We start from the raw sequence: 11,165 nt of genomic DNA, 5'->3' as shown, positions 1-11,165 counted from the left end.
TTGTTAGGATTTGTTAAATTATTTCCATCTTATTCTTATAATCAAATTGAGATCTAGTATTTTGATGATCCAAATCATTACTTTTGGATTACAGAAAGCTTGAAGTGGAATCTTGATGACTAATTAAATTTAAGCTTCAATTTATTGATGTATGTGTCGATCGGAAAAATACTAGTGATTTTCCCCTGCTGCTGTTTCATACACCTACTTCCTCTCCTTTTTTTTCTTTTTATTTTTACAATTTATTTTCCAGACACTATTTTGGAATTGAAATCATGGAATTGAAATTATTGATGCTTGCCAAACACTTGATTTGGAATTTAAATTGTGTATTTCAATTCCCGTATTTGAATTCAGGGATTTCAAATGAAATCCAAGTTCCAAACACTACCTTACGTACTTTATATGGAGTAATAAAACTCCCTACTGGGTTGTAAATGGTAACTTCCTATATGCAACCAAACTATAACGAGTGCCTATGGTAAACCAAATAACATAAGAAGTTGAACTTCGAAAGTTCTATTTCCTACAAAATGAAAAAGTTGCTTACCTAGCTGACTAGCCTATGGGAAATTATAACTTCGCACATGATGAAGTTCGAGTGCCTATGATCAACCAAATAACTTTACTCACTTCATACTAGTATAAGATAAATTCCTACAAGTTGCAAATTCACTTCATACTAGTATAAGATAAAACTTCCTACGAGTTGCAAATTCAAGGAAAGTGTAACTTTCTTATGCACAACCAAACGACCACGAGTTACAGTATTAAAGTTGGATGAAACAATTTATCAAACAGTTGGTGAGCATGATTTGATTTCAATTATTCATAACCCAAGCAAGAATGTTGTAGAATAACTGTATTGATTATATGAAAGTAGCTAATCAAACTTACTAGTAAATCGTTCATCTCGAGAAATCAAGTTGAGAAGAGTTGGGGTTGCAATCTTTAAAGAATTATACGCGGATGAAATCTTCTGATTTTTATTTCTTTTCGGTGTAATACCAAGGTACTCACTATCAACAGCAGTAACTAACATTAAAAATCGGCAAATTTACTAAAAACGATATTTTATAATCCAAATTTTATGAGAAAAGATTTTATAACTCCCTCCGTTCCTAAATACGTGTCCAGTTTTCATTTATGGCGTTCCCTTTTATGTGTCCACTTTTTATTTTTGGACATAAAATCTTTACGAATATACCCCTAAAGTTCTAAACAATTACAAACAATACCTAATTCTCCCAATTATTTAATTCGAAAAAATATTAAAATAATAAAAAAAATGATTTAATTTTTTTTTTAAAAGGGGAAGTCAGACATGGGGAGTTGGGGTTTTTATGGGGAACATTAATTGTCCCCCATATAACCCCCCACCCACCCCATTCTCACCCGTATTCCTCTCTCTCTCTCCTCTCATTTCTTCGTCTTCCTCTCTCAAATCTTCACTCTGTTTCTCTGGTTTCTCTCCTTCTCTCTCTAGAATTCAAAAAAGTCTCTTGAATTTTTTGGGTTTTCTGGGATTAAAACCTAAAAAAGTGGTTTCTCTTTTGATTTTCATGTTTTCTCGCTTAGATCTCTCTGAAAAATTGTTTGCATGTGCGTTTTTTGGGTTGTTTTCTGGCTTTTGATTGAGTTTGGTTGAGTTTCTTTGTTTTCTGGGTTTAGTTGGTTGAAGATCTGGAAGATCTAGGGTTTCTGGGTTACTTTTGTGATCTGAGTTTTCAAAAAAGTGTTTGCATGTGCGTTTTTTTGGGTTTTGATTGAGTTTCTGGTTTTTCTGGGTTGAAGATCTTGATTCTTTGGTTGAGTTTCTGGGTTTTTTTCGAATCTTGTTGAGTTTCTGGGTTTCTGGGTTGAAGATCTTGATTCGATCGTTGAGTTTTTGCGTTTTTCTGGGTTTTGATTGATCTTGGTTGAGTTTCTGGGTTGAGTTTCTGGGTTTTTTGGGTTGAAGTTCTTGATCTTTTGGTTGCGTTTCTGGGTTTTCTGATTATTTGATTGAGTTTTGGGTTGAGTTTCTGGTTTGATGAGTTCCAAAAAAACAGAGAGTTTTCATGGGTTTTCCTCTTCCGATGATAACGTCGGCAAGACGGAGTCATTTGAGTATCAGTGCACCGATGAGCACTGCGATCTTGGTGAGTATTGTGAAGGCGAGCACGACTATAGTCGTGAATATCTCCGTTATTTACGCCAAAGATATGATTCTTTCTGTGCTTCTCCTTCCACCGGATCTGAAAAAACGGTGGAGGGTAAACCGCCACCGCCACCGTCCCCTGGCGGATCTAAAACCCTAATTCCTGATGATGAGGTTGATCAACCTCCACCTAAGTCCCCTGGTGGTGTCGATGTTGGGGGATCTGAAACCCTAATTGCTGACAAAGGGAAATGCGATCCCGATGACAGTGGCTCAAAATCTGAAGGTGCATGTTCGAGGTCCTAGCTTTGTTGGTGTTGCATGTCTACAAGGGGCATTTTTCTCTTCTTCCCTCTCTCTCTCTCTATTTATGGCTTTCCTTTAAGAATGCATGTTTAGTTGTTGATGAAATTGTAGGCCAACAAGTGTAATCTCTTGCTGGCAAGGGTTGGATTTGTTGTTGTTGAAGGAGAATGTGTTGATGCATGTGGAGTTTGGAGGGTTTTATCATGAAATGTTTCCCTGCTTTTTGATGCATGTGGTACGCCTCTGTTTTTTATGCATGAGAAATGTCCCCTTTTTTTTATGCATGTGGTACGCCCCTAAATTTGAGGCTGATATTTTACATGATGTTTACTTGATGAATTCGTCCCTATTTGATCTTGATGATAACCATGAATTTTTTTGCAAAAAGTGATGAAAAGTCCCTGTTTGAGCTTGGTTTATGTTGATCCCTGTTTGTGTTGGTGAATTTGTCCCTTTAGAAGATGAAATGATGAAATGATCCCTGTTTGTGTTGATGAAATGAACAAATGATGATGAAATGATAAAAGATGAAATCATGAAATGAATTAATGAAATGAATTAATGAAATGAAATGAAATGATGAAATGATGAATTTGTCCCTGTTTTAGCTTGGAAAAATGTCATGTTTGAGATTTACTTGATGAATGATTGGTCCCTGTTTGAGATTTTATTGTTGAATTTGTCCCTGATGTGTTTGGTCTGGTGTGTTAACCATGAAGAAATGTCCCCTGTTTGACCCTGTTTGACCCCGTTTGACCCCGTTTGACCCCGTTTGACCATGTTGTGTTGATCTATGACGAGTCTTTCAATTTGCTGAGAAGCCAAGATAATGTGCTTCAATGAGGCTTGGGGACACCTGAGATCCTTAAAATTGATGTGTTTATGTTTTCTATCTTTTGCCAGTCTTTATGTCTTAGGAAACGAATAGTTTCGTAACACATATAGACTGGCATTAGATAGGAAAACCTATTCATTTCTATGTTGATTCCTAATTGTGTCCCCTTAATTTTTCTTTTGTGTGTGATCAATGATGATTCTTTCATTTGCTGAGAAATAAATCCATTAAACTACAAACACTCGTGCTGCCATTAGTATCAATTACGATGCTTCTCCAGCGCTAAGTGTTTGTAGTTTGGATTTGTGACTGTGATGCTTGAGGACATTCTGAGATCCTTTTGTGTTATAAACTGAGATTGAATGTGTTTGACCATGTTTAACTGATTTGTTTAGGTTTTCGATCTTTTTCCAGTCTTTATGTCTTAGGAAACGAATAGTTTCCTAACACATATAAACTGGCATTAGACCGGGAAACCTATTCATTTCTATGTTGATTCCTAATTGTGTCCCCTTAATTTGTTTTTGTGTGTGATCAATGATGAGTCTTTCAATGGCTGAGAAATAAATCCATTAAACTACAAACACTCGTGCTGCCATTAGTATCAATTACGATGCTTCTCCGGCGCTAAGTGTTTGTAGTTTGGATTTGTGACTATGATGCTTGGGGATATTCTGAGATCCTTTTGTGTTATAAACTGAGATTGAATATGTTTGACCACGTTTAATTGATTTGTTTAGGTTTCCGATCTTTTGCCAGTTTTCATGTCTTAGGAAACGAATAGTTTCGTAACACATATAAACTGGCATTAGACCGGGAAACCTATTCATTTCTATGTTGATTCCTAATTGTGTCCCCTTTATTTGTCTTTGTGTGTGATCAATGATTAGTCTTTCAATTGCTGCCATTAGTATCTATTACGATGCTTCTCCGGCACTAAGTGTTTGTAGTTTGGATTTGTGATTGTGATGCTTTGGGACATTCTGAGATCCTTTTGTGCATATGTCCACAACATTTGACTTAATGAAATTGCCATGTTTGGTACGTAAAAAAATTTATGTTTGTTTGATATTACTACTATACCTTTATTGATTTTGTGTATGATCTATGATGAGACTTCTTATGCTGAGGCTGAAACCCTATTATTTTTCAATAATACTCGTGCACCATTAGCATCAATGATGCTTTTCAGGAGCTAAGTATTATTTGAAAGGGTTCGGTCAATGATGCTTGGGGACAATCTGAGATCTTATGTTGTTTGATCTATGATGATTCTTTCATTTGTTATCAATCATGTCTTCTGGTTGATCTGTGAATGTCCATGTTAATGTGTTTTTTAATGCAATGATATTACTCAAACCAATTTAACTCAGATTAACAAACTATTCATTGATTTCAAAAGGTTACTTTGCTTACAAAATGTTTTGCATACATGTATTCCTTACATTCAAGCTTCCAAAAGTGATTACTTGTCCCCCAAAAATACATGTTCCCAAAACACAAAAGTGTTGTTGTTAGGTTATGATACATATGAATAAACATAAATCATGCGAAAAAACCATAAAGCCAGGAAACATATTATTTACACATAATCATTTAGCATAATTCATATGCATACACTTTGTAGCGTGCCCTCCCTAGCTGCGCCCGAACCGAACAAGAACATGTCTTTAGGACTCCAAGTGTCGTCCCTCCGTAGATAGTCCACAGCACGTCCGGATCCGCCTTAAGCTTGACCAACTAGAATCGCTCTTAAGGTTACTAAGATTTTCGGCTATTTGGATTGCAAGTGTTTGGCTGATTTTTGCTTGAAAATCTTACCTTTTGAATACTTCAAATCTCGATGTAAATATGTGACCCTAGGCACCTATTTATAGAGTTTATGGAAAGGAATTATAATCCTACTAGGATATGGATTTATTAATTAGAATCCTATTAGAACTCTAAATAATAAATTTAATCTTTTAGGATTAGGATTTAATCAATGCACGAATTCCGATAGGATCAGGAGTCGTTACGAACACGAGCACACGCACACGCATGCACGCCCGCACGCAGGCCTTGCGGCCCACGCCGAGCGCACAGCGCATGCGGCCTCGCAGCCCATGGGCTTCGTGCGCCCCCGCCATTGCTTGGTTGGGCCTGGCCTTGCGCTGGGCCTGGTCGAGCACTTGGCATGCGGCTTGCTGGGCGTTGGCCTGGCCTCGTGCTGGGCCTTCGTCTAGCAAGCCTCGTCCGATGCTAATTCGTACGATACGCTTTCCGATTAAATTCCCGATTCCGGAATTCATTTCCGATACGAACAATATTTAATATTTCCGATTCCGGAATTAATTTCCGTTTCGAACAAATATTTAATATTTCCGTTTCCGGAATTATTTTCCGATTCCGATAATATTTCCGATTCTGACAACATTTCCGTTTCCGGCAATATTTCCGATTCCGGCAATATTTCCATTTCTGATAATATTTTCCGATACGTACCATGTTTCCGTTTCCGGCAATATCTACGACTTGGATAATATTTATATTTCCGATACGATCCATATTTCCGTTTCCGGCAATATCATCGTTTCCGGAGTATTCATTTCTTGCTTGTGACGATCTCAGCTCCCACTGAAACCAAGATCCGTCGATTCCGAATATCCATAGATGGAGCATTTAATTCCATTAAATACTTGATCCGTTTACGTACTATTTGTGTGACCCTACGGGTTCAGTCAAGAGTAAGCTGTGGATTAATATAATTAATTCCACTTGAACTGAAGTGGCCTCTAGCTAGGCATTCAACTCACTTGATCTCACTGAATTATTAACTTGTGAATTAATACTGAACCGCATTTATTAGACTTAATATTATATGCATACTTGGACCTGTTAGGTTATCATGCATATGAGAATTCATAAATCATGCGGAAAAAACCATTAAGCCAGGAATACATATTATTTACACATAATCATATAGCATAATTTAGATGCATACTCTTTGTTGCGTGCCTTCCCTAGTTGCGCCCGAACCGAACAAGAACAAGTCTTTAGGACTCCAAGTGTCGTCCCTCCGTAGATAGTCCACAGCACGTCCGGATCCGCCTTAAGATTGACCAACTAGAATCGCCCTTAAGGTACTATTATTTTCGGCTAAAATGGGCAAGAGTTATGGCTGATTTTTCTGCTTAAAAATCCTAGTTTTGAATACTTGAAAACTTATGTGTAAATAATGACCCCTAGGCCCTTATTTATAGAGGTATGGAAAAGGAATTGTAATCCTACTAGGATGTGGATTTGTTAATTAGAACTTTATTAGGACTCTAAATAACAAAGCAATTCTAATAAGATTAGGATTTTAATCTTCGCACGAATCCCAATAGAATTAGGATTTCCGGCATACGCATCGCACAAGTCGTGCACCCGCGCAGGCCTTGCGGCCCACGACAAGCGCACAGCCCATGTGCGGTGCTGCGTGCGCGCGCGCGCGCCCTTGGCTGGGCCTGGCCTTGCGCTGGGCCTGGTCGAGGCGTGCGTTGCGTGCGGCTCGCTGGGCGATGGCCTGGCTTCGTGCTGGGCCTTCGTCTAGCGGGCCTCGTCCGATGCTAATTCGTACGATACGCTTCCGATTAAATTCCCGATTCCGGAATTCATTTCCGATACGAACAACATTTAATATTTCCGATCCCGGAATTAATTTCCGTTTCGAACAAATATTTAATATTTCCGTTTCCGAAATTATTTTCCGATTCCGATAATATTTCCGTTTCTGACAATATTTCCGTTTCCGGCAATATTTTCGATTCCGGCAATATTTCCATTTCCGATAATATTTTCCGATACGTACCATGTTTCCGTTTCCGGCAACATCTACGACTTGGATAATATTTATATTTCCGATACGATCCATATTTCCGTTTCCGGCAATATCATCGTTTCCGGAGTATTCATTTCTTGCCTGTGACGATCTCAGCTCCCACTGAAACCAAGATCCGTCGATTCCGAATATCCATAGATGGAGTATTTAATGCCATTAAATACTTGATCCTTTTACGTACTATTTGTGTGACCCTACGGGTTCAGTCAAGAGTAAGCTGTGGATTAATATCATTAATTCCACTTGAACTGAAGCGGCCTCTAGCTAGGCATTCAGCTCACTTGATCTCACTGAATTATTAACTTGTTAATTAATACTGAACCGCATTTATTAGACTTAACATAGAATGCATACTTGGACCAAGGTCATTATTTCCTTCAGTCTTCCACTTGTCCTTAGGGACAAGTGTGCATTTCCTAATTCCTTTGTCGCTCGATGCTTGCTCTTGAACATAAGGTAAGAGTTGTCATCCTTATTATGTCCAGAGGTGTTTCTCGGTTTCAGAGTTCAACTGATCAAATAGACAGATAATCATAGCCTATGATTCATCCGAGCACGGCCATGCATTTCACAGTTTCTAGCTCTCCGAGTGGCCTTGTACAACTTTTAAGCATCTCATCCCGATTTATGGGAGGACAATCCCAATCTTGCGATCTTGAGATTAGACTTCGTTTGATAGGTGATTACCTGAGCGTTGCCTTTATAGCCTCCTTTTACGGTGCGACGGTTGGTCAACGTCAAAGCAACCAGTTCTCAAACAAGTAATCTCAAATCACTCAGGTATTGAGGATTTAGTGTCTAATAATTTTAATGAAATTTACTTATGACAGATTTTCATCTCTTACAGTAAAGTTTCATAGGTCTTGTCCGATACTAGTCTTCCCAAAGTAAGTATCTATGCAAATGATTATGACATTGCCATGTCCACATAGTTCAAGAAACTGAACTACTAGTCATCTTGCATTCTAATCGTCTAACGTTTTCTATGCGTCCAATTTTATAGAAAACTCCAACTAGGGACCATTTTCAACCTTTGACATTCAAGTTCACTTGATAGACATTTCTTAGTCACAGGACTGGTCCTGACAGTCTATCTTGAATATATCGTCAAATTGAAGGGACTCATCATTTAATAAACCACAAATTAAATGGAAAAATGAATTCTTTTCATTTATTGTGAATGATTAACCAATAATGTTTTACAAAGATTTAAACTCTAAAACTTTAAAACATTAAATAGAGACATCAAAGCCATTCTCCAATATGCTTGATTCCCATAGCTGCAGTGTGCGAGTTGTGCTTCGCCTGCGGCAGAGGTTTAGTTAATGGATCTGATATGTTGTCATCAGTACAAATTTTGCTTATCTCGACTTCTTTTCTTTCAACGAATTCTCGTAGAAGGTGAAATCTACGAAGTACATGCTTGACTCTCTGGTGGTGTCTAGGCTCCTTTGCCTGTGCAATAGCTCCGTTATTATCACAATACAGGGCAATTGGTCCTTTAATGGAGGGGACTACACCAAGTTCACCTATGAACTTCCTTAGCCATATAGCTTCCTTTGCTGCTTCATGTGCAGCAATGTACTCCGCTTCAGTTGTAGAATCCGCAATGGTGCTTTGCTTAGCACTTTTCCAGCTTACTGCTCCTCCGTTGAGGCAGAAGACAAACCCAGACTGTGATCTGAAATCATCTTTGTCGGTTTGGAAACTTGCGTCCGTATAGCCTTTAACAATTAATTCATCATCTCCACCATAGACCAGGAAGTCATCTTTGTGCCTTTTCAGGTACTTTAGAATGTTCTTGGCAGCAGTCCAATGCGCCTCTCCTGGGTCTGACTGGTATCTGCTCGTAGCACTGAGTGCGTACGCAATATCCGGGCGTGTACATATCATAGCATACATTATTGAACCAATCAATGATGCATATGGAATCCCATTCATTCGTCTACGCTCATCAAGTGTTTTTGGGCACTGATTCTTGCTTAGAGTCATTCCATGAGACATGGGTAGGTAGCCTCGCTTGGAGTCCGCCATCTTGAACCTATCAAGCACCTTATTGATATAAGTGCTTTGACTAAGTCCAATCATCCTTTTAGATCTATCTCTGTAAATCTTGATGCCCAATATGTACTGTGCTTCTCCTAGATCCTTCATCGAAAAACATTTCCCAAGCCAAATCTTGACAGAGTTCAACATAGGAATGTCATTTCCGATAAGTAATATGTCGTCGACATATAATACTAGGAAAGCAATTTTGCTCCCACTGACCTTCTTGTATACACAAGATTCGTCTGCGTTCTTGATGAAACCAAAGTCACTGACTGCTTCATCAAAACGTATATTCCAGCTCCTGGATGCCTGCTTCAATCCGTAGATTGACTTCTTTAGCTTGCATACCTTTTTAGCATTCTTTGGATCCTCAAAACCTTCAGGCTGTGTCATAAACACAGTTTCTGTTAAAACGCCGTTTAAGAAAGCAGTTTTGACATCCATCTGCCATATTTCGTAATCGTAATATGTAGCGATTGCTAACATTATCCGAATAGACTTTAGCATTGCAACTGGTGAAAAGGTTTCATCATAATCCACACCGTGGACTTGCCTGTAACCTTTTGCAACCAATCTAGCTTTGAAAACTTCAAGTTTCCCATCCTTGTCCTTTTTCAGTTTGAAAACCCATTTGCTTCCAATGGCTTGGTAGCCATCTGGCAAATCGACCAAATCCCATACTTGGTTTTCAGACATGGAGTCTAATTCAGATTGCATGGCTTCTTGCCACTGCTTGGAGCTAGGGCTCGTCATAGCTTGTTTGTAAGTCGCAGGTTCATCACTTTCAAGTAATAGAACGTCATAGCTCTCGTTCGTCAAAATACCTAAGTACCTTTCCGGTTGAGATCTATATCTTTGCGATCTACGCGGGGTAACATTTCTAGATTGACCATGATTCTCACCAGATTCTTCTAAAGATCTCTGAGTTTCATCCTGAATATCATCTTGAGCATTCTCTAGAGTTTGTTGTTCGACTCGAATTTCTTCGAGGTCTACTTTTCTCCCACTTGTCATTTTGGAAATGTGATCTTTCTCCAAAAAGACACCATCTCGAGCAACAAATACCTTGTTCTCAGATGTATTGTAGAAGTAATACCCCTTTGTTTCCTTTGGATAGCCCACAAGGATACATTTGTCAGATTTTGGATGAAGTTTGTCTGAAATTAATCGTTTCACGTATACTTCACATCCCCAAATCTTAAGAAAAGACACATTTGGAGGCTTTCCAAACCATAACTCGTATGGAGTCTTTTCGACAGCTTTAGACGGAGCTCTATTTATAGTGAGTGCAGTTGTATTTAGTGCATGTCCCCAAAATTCTAATGGAAGTTCGGCCTGACCCATCATTGACCTGACCATGTCTAGCAAGGTTCTGTTCCTCCGTTCCGACACACCGTTCCATTGTGGTGTTCCAGGAGGAGTCAATTCTGATAGAATTCCACATTCTTTCAGATGGTCATCAAATTCATAGCTCAGATATTCACCGCCTCTATCAGACCGCAGTGCCTTTATCTTCTTGCCTAATTGATTCTCTACTTCACTCTGAAATTCCTTGAATTTGTCAAAGGATTCAGACTTATGCTTCATTAGGTAGACATAACCATACCTACTGAAGTCATCAGTGAAAGTGATAAAGTAGCTGAAACCACCTCTAGCATTTGTACTCATTGGTCCACATACATCTGTATGGATTAAACCTAATAGTTCATTTGCTCTTTCTCCAACTTTAGAGAAAGGTTGCTTTGTCATTTTGCCAAGTAAACATGATTCGCATTTACCATAATCCTCTAAGTCAAATGGTTCTAGAATTCCTTCATTTTGAAGTCTTTCTAAGCGTTTCAAGTTTATATGGCCTAATCGACAATGCCACAGATAGGTGAGATCTGAATCATTCTTTTTGGCCTTTTTGGTATTTATGTTATATACTTGTTTGTCGTGATCTAATAAATAAAGTCCATTGACTAATCTAGCAG

The sequence above is a fragment of the Spinacia oleracea genome, chromosome 6 (genome assembly GCF_020520425.1).
Source record: "Spinacia oleracea cultivar Varoflay chromosome 6, BTI_SOV_V1, whole genome shotgun sequence".
In the NCBI taxonomy this organism is placed as follows: domain Eukaryota; kingdom Viridiplantae; phylum Streptophyta; class Magnoliopsida; order Caryophyllales; family Amaranthaceae; genus Spinacia; species Spinacia oleracea.
Note: the sequence above shows the minus strand (reverse complement) of the source record.